The sequence below is a fragment of the Typopeltis vanoorti genome, chromosome 5 (genome assembly GCF_054136105.1).
Source record: "Typopeltis vanoorti isolate ZY-2024b chromosome 5, IOZ_Tvanoo_1.0, whole genome shotgun sequence".
NCBI classification, from domain to species: Eukaryota; Metazoa; Arthropoda; class Arachnida; order Uropygi; family Thelyphonidae; genus Typopeltis; species Typopeltis vanoorti.
Genome location: NC_143553.1, coordinates 112746136 through 112757675, shown reverse-complemented (window position 1 = coordinate 112757675; position 11540 = coordinate 112746136).

The window sequence follows — 11540 nt, the reverse complement described above, 5'->3', positions numbered from 1 at the left end:
CAAATTATTTCTTAGTAGATTTAGAAACGTCAGGATACCCAACTATCTAAACTGCAGTTTGCTGGGATTGTCTTCATAGCAAAGTATTTTGAAATTTTATAAAGTAAGAAACTCCCTCTGGTAGAATGCAATCTGAGGGTATTTGGAATTTAGGATCTACATTGTTTTTTAACCGTATCAATTTTATTTAAATTGATTCAAGTGGCAAAAGCGTTGGGAAAGCAAGTAGATGAATAATTGAATTATATGTTATAAATGATAATATAAAACCTATCTCTACTGCATATGCAGAAAACTGCTTTATTGCCAATTCTTGACAAAAACAAGGTCTTTATAGAAAAAAGCTAGTGAATTACTAGCTTTCTTCTATAAAATATGAAAAATTTGTAGAATATTAATTGACTGTCCCGAGTCAATTAATATTTAATTTTACAATAATTAATGTTCATGATAATTGTTAATAAAAATACCTTTATTTGTTGCACAGTCACCACACTCCTTTCCAATACATACCGGTGTATTACAGACAATCCTAGACAGATGCTTTATACATATGGCATCAACTGGACCGCAACTGTTGCTCTTTGTTCTTGAAAACATTGCAATATACTTCTGTCATAAAAGAAAGAATTGTGTTGAAGGATGTTCAGCAGAATATAATAGCGAATGCGACTGGAATAATTTCATAACTTTACATCGTAACCGTTGCTCTTTCTTCTCGAAACATTGTAATATAAGTCCTTCTTAAATGAAAGAGTTACACATCAGCGTAATGTGATGGTGATTGCGATTGGAATAATTTCATAACTTTATATAATAAACGTAACACCCTTAGAATAAACCAAACAGGTGGAATTTTAGGTGTGTTTTTGCAAAATTCATATTGCTTTCTAACAGAACAATAAGATAAGCAATAATAAACTTCAGAGTGGTCCATAAGTCATGATATATGGGATGAGAGGGTCCGTGAATTTTTTTTTCTTTTTTTTTAGCTATAATGAAATACAATGCCTGATGATTGTTTTCTTAGTTATGAAAACCGACATCACGTAAAGGCCTCGCAGTTTTGGCTTCACAAAGGTTTGACTCCTTCTACTGCATATCCCTGACTTAAGTGCCACCCTGTATTTACTGTACGCTTCCAGTTTCGAAAGATTTAATAGTTTTTTTAGAAAAACAAAGGAATATTCCAACTAATTAGTGAAATTACAATAGCTACAATGAAACAATGGAGATTAAAAATTACATTTTGTAATGCTTTTCAAATTTTATAATGGCAATTCGATAGAGCTAACTCACAATAGAAAATAGTTAAACAGTGCAGAACCTTAGTTGATTTTGAAAATAAATTAAGTAGACTGAATAGATTTACGCTCGACATCAGAGATTTACACCAGTCCTTGTAACGTAAATTTTATTTTATGAAATTTGAAAATACTGAGAATTATTACAAAATTACTTAAATAAACCTTAACTGCTTTATATTTAGAAACAAGTAAATGAATATACTTCTGAAGCTCATTGATTTCAATACCGCTTACTGGCATTTTGCAAATTTTTATGTTATAGTAAATCTAAGTCCTTTATCACTTGATCTTTCATAACTGCCCAATTGACATTTCAGAGTGAATATTTCAGCAAATTTACTTAAGTAATAAATCATCGTTTTCCATTTTAAAGGAATACGAACCAATGTATATAACTGTCGCATTCTTTTTCATGTGATGAAGAGAACTACGCTTTAAAGAATACCTTTACTGTGTAGCAGCTGTTGTAAGTTTAAAGACTTAGATTGCTCGATAATTGTACATCCAACCAATTCCTCCGATTCCATTTTGCAACGTCCTACTGTCAATTTAAGCGTAGAAATGAAAGTTTCTGTTCAGTTGCGAAATAACATCGCGCCCGCGCGTGTGTGTGTGTGTAATAGTAGACTGCGCCATTTCATTATAACTAAGTCCTGTATTCTATTTTTGCACTATCCTGCTTTGTCTTTACTATCTCTTTACGTAATTATTTGTGGTTGGTCGACTGCAGCCATACACTCTATATGACCTAATAAATTTATTTGTTTTACGACTGAGCCAGTTAGACTACATTTTGAGTGCCAGACTATAAGATCATAAATCAAAGACAAAGCAGATACCGTTTATATACCTTTACTTTAAACTACTTGTGGCTGAATTATAAATCCCATAAACTTCTATGTCATGCGGGTTCGATTTTTTCTTTTTTGTTTACAAACCATTTAATTAAGTCAAACAGAAATATCTACAGAAAATAGTTACATTCACATATATACACAATGTCATTACAGTACTCTTGCTAGTCTGAATTATTTCTAATCTAACCTTACTTCTAAACTACTTCGCAATGTAGCATAACATTAACTGAATATAAGGCACATCTTGTTTAAGCCTAATTAGACATTATCTCATAACCACTTGACATACATTCTTTTTCAGTATTACAACTACTTACAATTCTTGTTCAACACACACTTTTTCACATTAACCTTTTGTTCCCACGCACGTCTTCTTCTTGTCTTTCTTTCTGCTTGCTGACTCGTTTCTCTTTTCCCGCTAAATTTCTTCCTTTTCAGAGTTGTCAATGCCTTGTCCTATAGGACTCTTAACTTTGCGGTCGATGTATAGCTCCTTCCTTTCGAGACGATCGACACAATATTTCTCACGTAGGGATAAACTCACGTAGAAAACTCGGAGCTCACGACGCTTGTCTTTCAACTTCCGACAACAAACTTGGCGTGACCGCGAATTAGGTAAGAGAAGGCCTAAAAAATCCTAGACAAAATTCCTTTCCATTGCTTTCCTTATATAGTCCTTGACCTCCGTCGTGCTCATGCGCATGTCTCTCAAAAATGGTCACGTTTGACCTTCGGACATGCAGACGTCATTTTTCGCTCGTTTTTGGATGTCTCTATCCATGGCAATTGTCATCTATTGGCCTTTGGAAATGGCGACGTCATCTTTTGCATGTCTTTGGAAATTTCCATCCGTGGCTATTCTCAGAATTTTGTGTAGCTGAGTGGATGTGGTGCTTGCACACCACAGTGCTTGACCGCACGAAAGAAGACTTCGATTTCATATCTAGTTGGCTACTAAAAGAAATATTTTAAGCCTTTTTTCGACCGGTTCCCAAGTTATTCGATCTCTGGCACGGTCAAGCGTGTTTTGTCTCCGGAAAACTCAGATTTTTCTCCGATAAATGCAAGAAAATTGATCGTAGAGCCGACGCTATTTTTCAGACATTAAATATATTGTGTTAGGATTAAGGACCACGAGATGGTGGCATTTGTTGAGCTTTCTTCTTCTTCACTGTGTGCAGTTTAATTAGTGATACCCTTGGGCTAGCTATCGCTGATTAGTACCAGTGGAGATTGAACTGCCTACTCAATTTCCAATAGTTATATACGGCCTCGCCTACTCCCTATACGGGAATAAAAGGCGCTAGCCGATTATGATTTGAATATATTCTCAGAATTCTTCATTAATATTAGCTTTAGACTTATTGATTGTAGTGCCTTTGGAAATAAATTAGTTATTTTCAATTTGTCATTATGCTATATAGTCATATAAGTTATTTTCGTTAACACATGTAACATAGCCATAAAAATGTAATCTATGAAATTTCTAGACCTTATGAAGTGGCTACCTGTAGAAGTATCAGAGATTCACAAAAGACATTAGTGAGGTTTTCTCTTTTTAAAAACAAATCACAATTCATCAAACATTGTAGGTTCAAAGATATATTCACAACGTTCTTTAGTTTCAAAGAAACCAATAAGAATGAAAGTGAAAGAATGAAAGAGGATTTATTATAAAGCTAAACAAAACTTCTCCAAGAAACAATTTTTGACGCTCCACTGCATATAGCACAACTGAATTCCAACGCGGCATGTTAATCCGCCACTGTAGAACAAATTGTAGAAAATAACTGATGAGAACGCATTGAGAATTTGATTACCTCTAAAACTGCTAACATCCAGAAGAGAAATAAATTGAAATTAATTAGTAAATTTGATGCTTTGAAAGCGGAACAAGAGAAGTTATTTAAACCAAATTATTAGTAGCCTTCAATTGTTAGTAGCCTTGTTAATTTGTGATCTTCGCTTTATAAACAGCATTATCATCTAGGTTATTTTTAATCAAATTGTACGTATTGTTGCTTTTATTCTATGAAAGCACTTTATGAGTATATAAAAAAAAAGTTGAATCTTTATTCAGTTTAAAATTGTCTTATTCATGTATGCCATCTATAAGATTACCTAAATAACCCTCAGTAAATACTTCTCTAATTATTTCATGGTATTTTTAGAAACGTCAGGATATTCCAACTATCTGAACTGTAGTTTGACTAGGACAGTCATAATAGCAAATTATTTTGAAATTTTATAAAGTAAGAAACTCCCTCTGGTAGAATGCAATCTGATGTTATTTGGAATTTAGAATCTAAATTGTTATATTTAACCGTATCAATTTAATTTAAACTAAACCAAGTGGCAAAACATTCGGAAAGCAAGGAGACAAATAATTGAATTATATGTTATAAATGATAATATAAAACCTGTCTCTAATGCATATGCAAAAAACTGCTTTATTGCCAATTCTTGACAACGAAAAAAGTCGTTATAGAAGAAAGCTAGCGCTAAATTAATATTTTCTTCACTGTCCCGAGTCAATTAATATTTAATTTTACAATAATTAGTGTTCATGATAATTGTTAATAAAAACACTTTTATTCGTTGCACCGTTTCCACAATCCTTTCCATTACATACGAGTATATTACAGACACTGCTAGACACATGTGTTACACATATGACATCACATCGACCATAACCGTTGCTCTTTTTTCTCGAAAACATTGCAATATACTTCTGTTATAGATGAAAAAACTGTATTACAGGATGTTCAACAGAATATAATAGCCAATGCGACTGGAATAATTTCATAACTTTATATCGTAACCGTTGCTCTTTGTTCTCGAAAAGATTACAATAAAAGTCCTTCATAAATGTAAGGACTACATTGCAGTGTGTTCAGCAGAGTGTGATAATGATTGCGATTGGAATAATTTCATTACATTATATCATAAACGTACCACCCTTTGGATGAAGCAAACAGGGCGAAGTTGAGGTTTTTTTTTTTTTTTTTTTTTACAAAATTAGTATTGGCTTATAACATAACAATAAGCAATAATGAACTTCAGAGTGACCCATAAGTCATGAAGTCATGAGCCCGTGTTTTTTTTTTTTTTTGCTATAATATTTTACAATTCCTATAAATGTTTTCTAGTTATGAAAAACGACATCACGTAAACGTCTCCCATTTTTGGCTTCACAAAGATCTGATCCCCTTATACTGCATGTTGAATGACTTAAGTACCACCCTGTAATCGCTGTTCGATTCCAGTTTCGAAAGAGGTAATAGTTTGTTAGATAAAGAAGATACGAATATTCCAACTCACTAGTGAAAGTGCATTACTCACAATGACACAATTGAGATTGAAATTTACATTTCATACTGCTGTCAGGAAAACCACTTAAACCTACCCAATCTATTTTCAAATAGATGACAGCTCAAAAGAGCTAACTCACAATAGAAAATAGCGGAACAGTGATCTTCCGCTTAGTTGATTTTGGAAATAAATTAAGTAGAATGAATTGATATACGCTCGTGTAAATATAAATCTCAACATCAGAGATTTACACCAGTCTTTGTCTTAAATTTTATTGTCTGAAATTTGAAAGTACTGAAAATTATTATAAAATTACTCTACATAAAACTTTAATTGCTTTATATTTAGAAACAAGTAAATGAATATACTTATTTTAAATTCACTGATTTCAATACATCTTTCTGGCATTTGGCAAATTTTTATGTTATAGTAAACCTATCTCCTTTATCATAGAATATAACTGCCCGATTGACATTTCAGAGTGATGTTTGAGCAAATTTATTAAAGTAATAAAGCATCCTTTTTATTTTACACGAATACGAAACAACGTATACGTCTATGGTGTTCTTTTTTCATGTGATGAAGAGAACTACGCGCTATAGAATACTTATACTGTGTAGCGGTTGTTGTAAGTATTGTAACACTTAGACTGCTTGGATACTTTTACATCCTACCAATTCCCCCGATTTTATTGTTGCAACGTTCTACTGTCAACTTAAGCGAAAAACCTTTCGTTTTTCGTTCAGTTGCGAAATAACAGCTCTCTCTCGCGCGCGTTTGTGTGGGTAATTATGTAGTGGACTGCGCCATTTCTATCTATTGCAATTCTCAGAATTCTTCACTAATCTTAGGATTAGTCTTACTGATTTAACATTACTTAAGATTTTTTTTTTATTTGAACAAAGGATTTTTTTAAAAAAAATTAACAAAGCAAAAAAGATTATTTCCGTCAAAAATTAACATTTCTCTGAGTACATTCTGCTAAACAAAAAAAAAGTAAAAAATGAACATGATAAGTTATGAAGTCACATACCATGAAAGATTTTATATGTGTGTATGCGCGCGGATGCGTGATTCAATTAACGACGGAATTAGAGTGTTTTAGAAAAAAAATTCCAGTGAATAGCACATATTTGAAAGAAGAACTTGATATAGACAATTTCAATTGTACACATTGATTCAATGACTAACATTGCTAGCATCCAGAAATGTGTTAGCCGATCTAATATCATGGTATGGTTAATTAAAAAGAATGGGAGAGGAAAGATTAGCATAACAAGAATTATCTGCCAGGTTGTCAGGAAAAAGACCCAGAGGAAGACCAAGATATAGGTGGATTGATACAGTAAAGATCTGATAACGTTGAAATCTTAACAGGGAACAGACTGATTTGGAGGAAAATTGTAGATAGAAATTTACTATCTACAAATACCATCAAATCCTGTACAACCCTTGAGGGTACATATCAGGAATGTGATGATGATGATGATGATTCAATGACTATTTGAAGAGTTCATTCCATTAGAGGCTGATTGCTGAACATGAATATAAACAATATTTTACTGATATATCGTTAATCTTTGAACCTAAGTGAATTCCTATAATTCACATCCAAAAGTGATATTCAACTTAAATTGTCAATTCCATAAAACTTAAAGTCTTATGGAATTGACAATTATGCTCAAATAGGTAAAGAAAAAGCATAGTTTCCAAAGAAGCAAATACAGAAGGGAACTTGTGAAACTATTTTTTGTTGTGTTGTTGTTGTTAGTTTCAGGAATTTATCATATTTAAGAGACCTTTCCTTAATTATCGCTATATATCATACTCTATATAAATCTTATTTAGTGTTTCAATAAAAGTTTTACATTTTATCATACATATGGGAATTTTTTAATAATATATAAAATGTTATATTTATTGAGAATTACATTAAATTATTCGAGCAGCTGTAAAATTAAATAAGATATGCATACAGTTTGTTTTTAAATTTTTTCATGAAAAATCCATAAAGCCTTATCAAACAAAAGACTGTTTTAGACCCTGTATATATAGACTTAAAGTTATATTTATTATTTTTGATGTTTTTGTTGCTGTGAATTATTGACATTTCTAAAGACTTTGACGTTTATGATTTTATAATTTTAAATTAAATCCGGTCGTCAAATAAAGCATCCCACAAGAGCAATTGTATTGTTAATTCAAAACGTTTGTAAACACGATGGCCAGTAACCAATACATAATAGTTATAGGAATCTGTCCGTAAGTAGATGACACAAAACAAAAAAAAAAGTAAATAATCTCTTACTGATGTTTGCATAACTATATTATTGTTCATGAGACAGAAATCTTCTATGAATATTAAACTGGCCCGAGATTTACTTTTTATTATTATATTTCTCTAATATTTAATAGATGATGTTTATTAAACCAACCTCCGAGATTAGCTTGCTAAATATCAGTAAATATCTGTAATTATTTCGGGGAATTAACATAAGTTATATATCGAGCCATACCAACTGTGATTTAAATGGAAATTTGACTGCATGATTATTTTGAAATTTTATAAAGTAAATAATTTGCTCTGGCTGGATTTAGTCTGATAAGATTTGATATTTAGGATGTATACATATTTTCCAATGATACGAGTTTTTATTTCAACCGAACCAGTTCGCAGCAGTAAAATTTTCTGAAACGAATTTTATATCAAATAAAACTATATGTTATAAATGATAATATAAAATGTGTGCACAGTTCAATCCCAGAAACTGCTGTGTTCATTTCCCGTGACAAAACACATCACGATAGAAGGAAAATCAACATTTTGTTGACTGTTGTGAATCAATTAATACCTATTTTTGCACTAATTAGAATTCACTATTATTAACCCCTTAACATACAAAGACGTCCGTGGTACATCTTTTATTTATTGCACCAAAATTGATTTTGAATTTTGGTTTCACATATAAATACAACCGAATATAGACGCTAGACAATCTTGTGTTTCTAGACAATCTAGACTTTCCGTTCAGCCGAGAAAAGTTGCTAACGGCGTTTGCGTTTGCACAAATTCATCATTATTTTTCAAATAATGATAAATTTGATCCAGCAAATCACCCTCGCCCAAAACTCGCCCAAGAAAAGTTGCAGAAAAACGACCGCTTTCTGATATTTAATTGGTACGTTAAGGGGTTAATAAAAATAATATTTTGGCCTTTAACATTACATTAATGAACGAAAGATATAGAATACCTACATAATAAACTACGCATCAATACAGCAAAACTATTACAAGTGATAAACATGATTTCAACTGAAGTAAAAGTAAAACAAAAATCATAGATCATAGTATTTGCGAATCAGTACTAAGGTACGCTATAATAATCTATGCAAAGGCTTCAGTTATCTAACCAAATTTAAACGATTACATAGGAAAACTGTTTCAACAGTGAATTAGAGACTTAATATACATCAGCCAAAAACTGAACCCCTTATAGCGATACACAAAATCCTGAACATTAAAAACCTGAAATACTGCGTGATGTAACTAAGAATTTCATCATCAACACCTATCGTAACAACAGACACATACCACTTAGCAAGATACACCACAACTCTTTACACAACTAGGCATTTAAAGAAGTCGAACGTTCAGCTATGAGATAACATCTCATACCCACACTATTGAACAACCTACCACAAAATTTAAAACACGAACAATTACAGAAGGATAAAACACGAACTGTGGACGATATATCCACACAGTTAGTATAGCAAATAACACCTATATACATGCACACCTACTGTACTTCACAATTCACAGAAATACAACGCACAATGCAGAAATTCCATCCATTAAACAGTACCTAACAAGCGAAATACTGTATGCTAATACCATTTTCTTCATAAAAGCTAACCATTGCTTCGAAATCTGTAGGATCACACCGCCTCAACTCTTAATCACCTATTCCTCATCATCATCATTATTATTGTTGTTATTATTAACATATTACTATTCATTTAGCACTTGATACTGAACTCTTCCAACATCACATATATTGCAATGCGTTAACCATATAAATGTAAGGTACTCTGCCAAATGTATATTTATAAATAAATGAATGCATCACCATTGTACACTGAATCTCTGTAGAGAACAAAAAAGATGACACATGATGATTAATTGTTTGTTCGACAAAAAAAAGAGTGTCCCCTTGAATAGCGAATTTGCAAGAGTTACTGGACATCACAATGAAGAAATCCAGAATTAAGCTTTCTGTTCCATATTGAATGACAGTATTCAGCATAATACTGTCATATTGAATGACAGTATAATGCTAAATATGTAATAACAACCAAAAACAACCACAACCGCACCAAATTCCCAAGTAGATGACAACCCAAAAGAGCTCTTTCGCAGCAGAAGAAAGATAGAATACGGGTCTGAACGGTAGTCGATTTTGCAAGTGAATAAGGTAGATACTTTTGAAGATAAATGTTGCTAATGGAAGTGATATGCGTTTAAAATCAGGGACATACACCACTTTGTTGGTAATTCAAATTTTATTTGATATTTATTTTAATTCCCTCAATTGTATAAACCTTAATCCCTTTACATTCAGAAATGTACAAAATATTCTTGTGAACATTGATTTCAGTACCCATTAGATGTATTTCGCATAATATAAACTATATTATATTAAATAAGCGAAACAACATTCTTTAAGTAATAAAAATCAATTTATGACGTCCATTGAAAATAGTATTTTTTGGAATAAAAAGTCTTTCAGAATCAGAATAAAACTGTCCTCTTCTCATTTCAGAGTGAACTTCACGGTAGATTTACTCAAGTACTACAGAATCATCTTCCATTTTTTATGAATATGAAAGAGTTTGTGAAAATATCAGAATTTTACTCATCCGATCATTAAAACGACACGTTGTAGATAACCTTGACAGTGATTACTCTGTTACAACATATATTCCGCTGGTTTCCAGATGAAGCTCAGAACTGAAGGTTTCTTTTGCAATAATATAGTGCGTGCGCACAACCCCCCCCCCCCCCCACAGAGAGAGAGAGAGAGACAATTTTTTAGTTACTAATAACCCTTCGAGAATTTCTAATATATTATAAACACGTAGTTCCATTAAAAAAACTAGAGAAATTAACCACGTAATATCTTCATGGTTTAGTAAAGCTTTTCTGCCCGTGTATATATATATATATTTCACAATACATATTGTGAAAAGAGTAGAATGACTTAAACCGAGAGTTAGGTAAAAGGGGGTTTAATAGTAAAACTCGACTAGTTTCGGCTTATAACAGCCTTCCTCAGGTGACATTATAAAAGAAAAAAAAACACTAAACACTGAAGGTTAAAAAAACTATGAACAACATAGAGAGTCTCTATACATAATTAGTATGAAAACGTTGCAGTTGCATTTAAACCTGTTCTTTCGTTTGTTACATTGTTAGGAGAGTGCGTGCTTGCAGTATCACGTGAACGCCAGTATATAATTACAGCTGAATGACTATCTGGGAGGTTGTAGCTCAAGTTATTATTTAGATGTTCAGGGTTGAGGATGATTTCCCTAGATTCTACGATTTTTTTCGTCCAATTCATCATAACAATTTCCTTAGACTCGACTATGCGGCGCGTTCCACCTCATCACGGCATATATGAAAGTTTGAGGTTGTTGTCCAGTTTATGGGGGGGGTGGGGGGGGGGGGGGGTGGGGGGGGGGGGGGGTGGGGGGGGGGGGGGGTGGGGGGGGGGGGGGGTGGGGGGGGGGGGGGGTGGGGGGGGGGGGGGGTGGGGGGGGGGGGGGGTGGGGGGGGGGGGGGGTGGGGGGGGGGGGGGGTGGGGGGGGGGGGGGGTGGGGGGGGGGGGGGGTGGGGGGGGGGGGGGGTGGGGGGGGGGGGGGGTGGGGGGGGGGGGGGGTGGGGGGGGGGGGGGGTGGGGGGGGGGGGGGGTGGGGGGGGGGGGGGGTGGGGGGGGGGGGGGGTGGGGGGGGGGGGGGGTGGGGGGGGGGGGGGGTGGGGGGGGGGGGGGGTGGGGGGGGG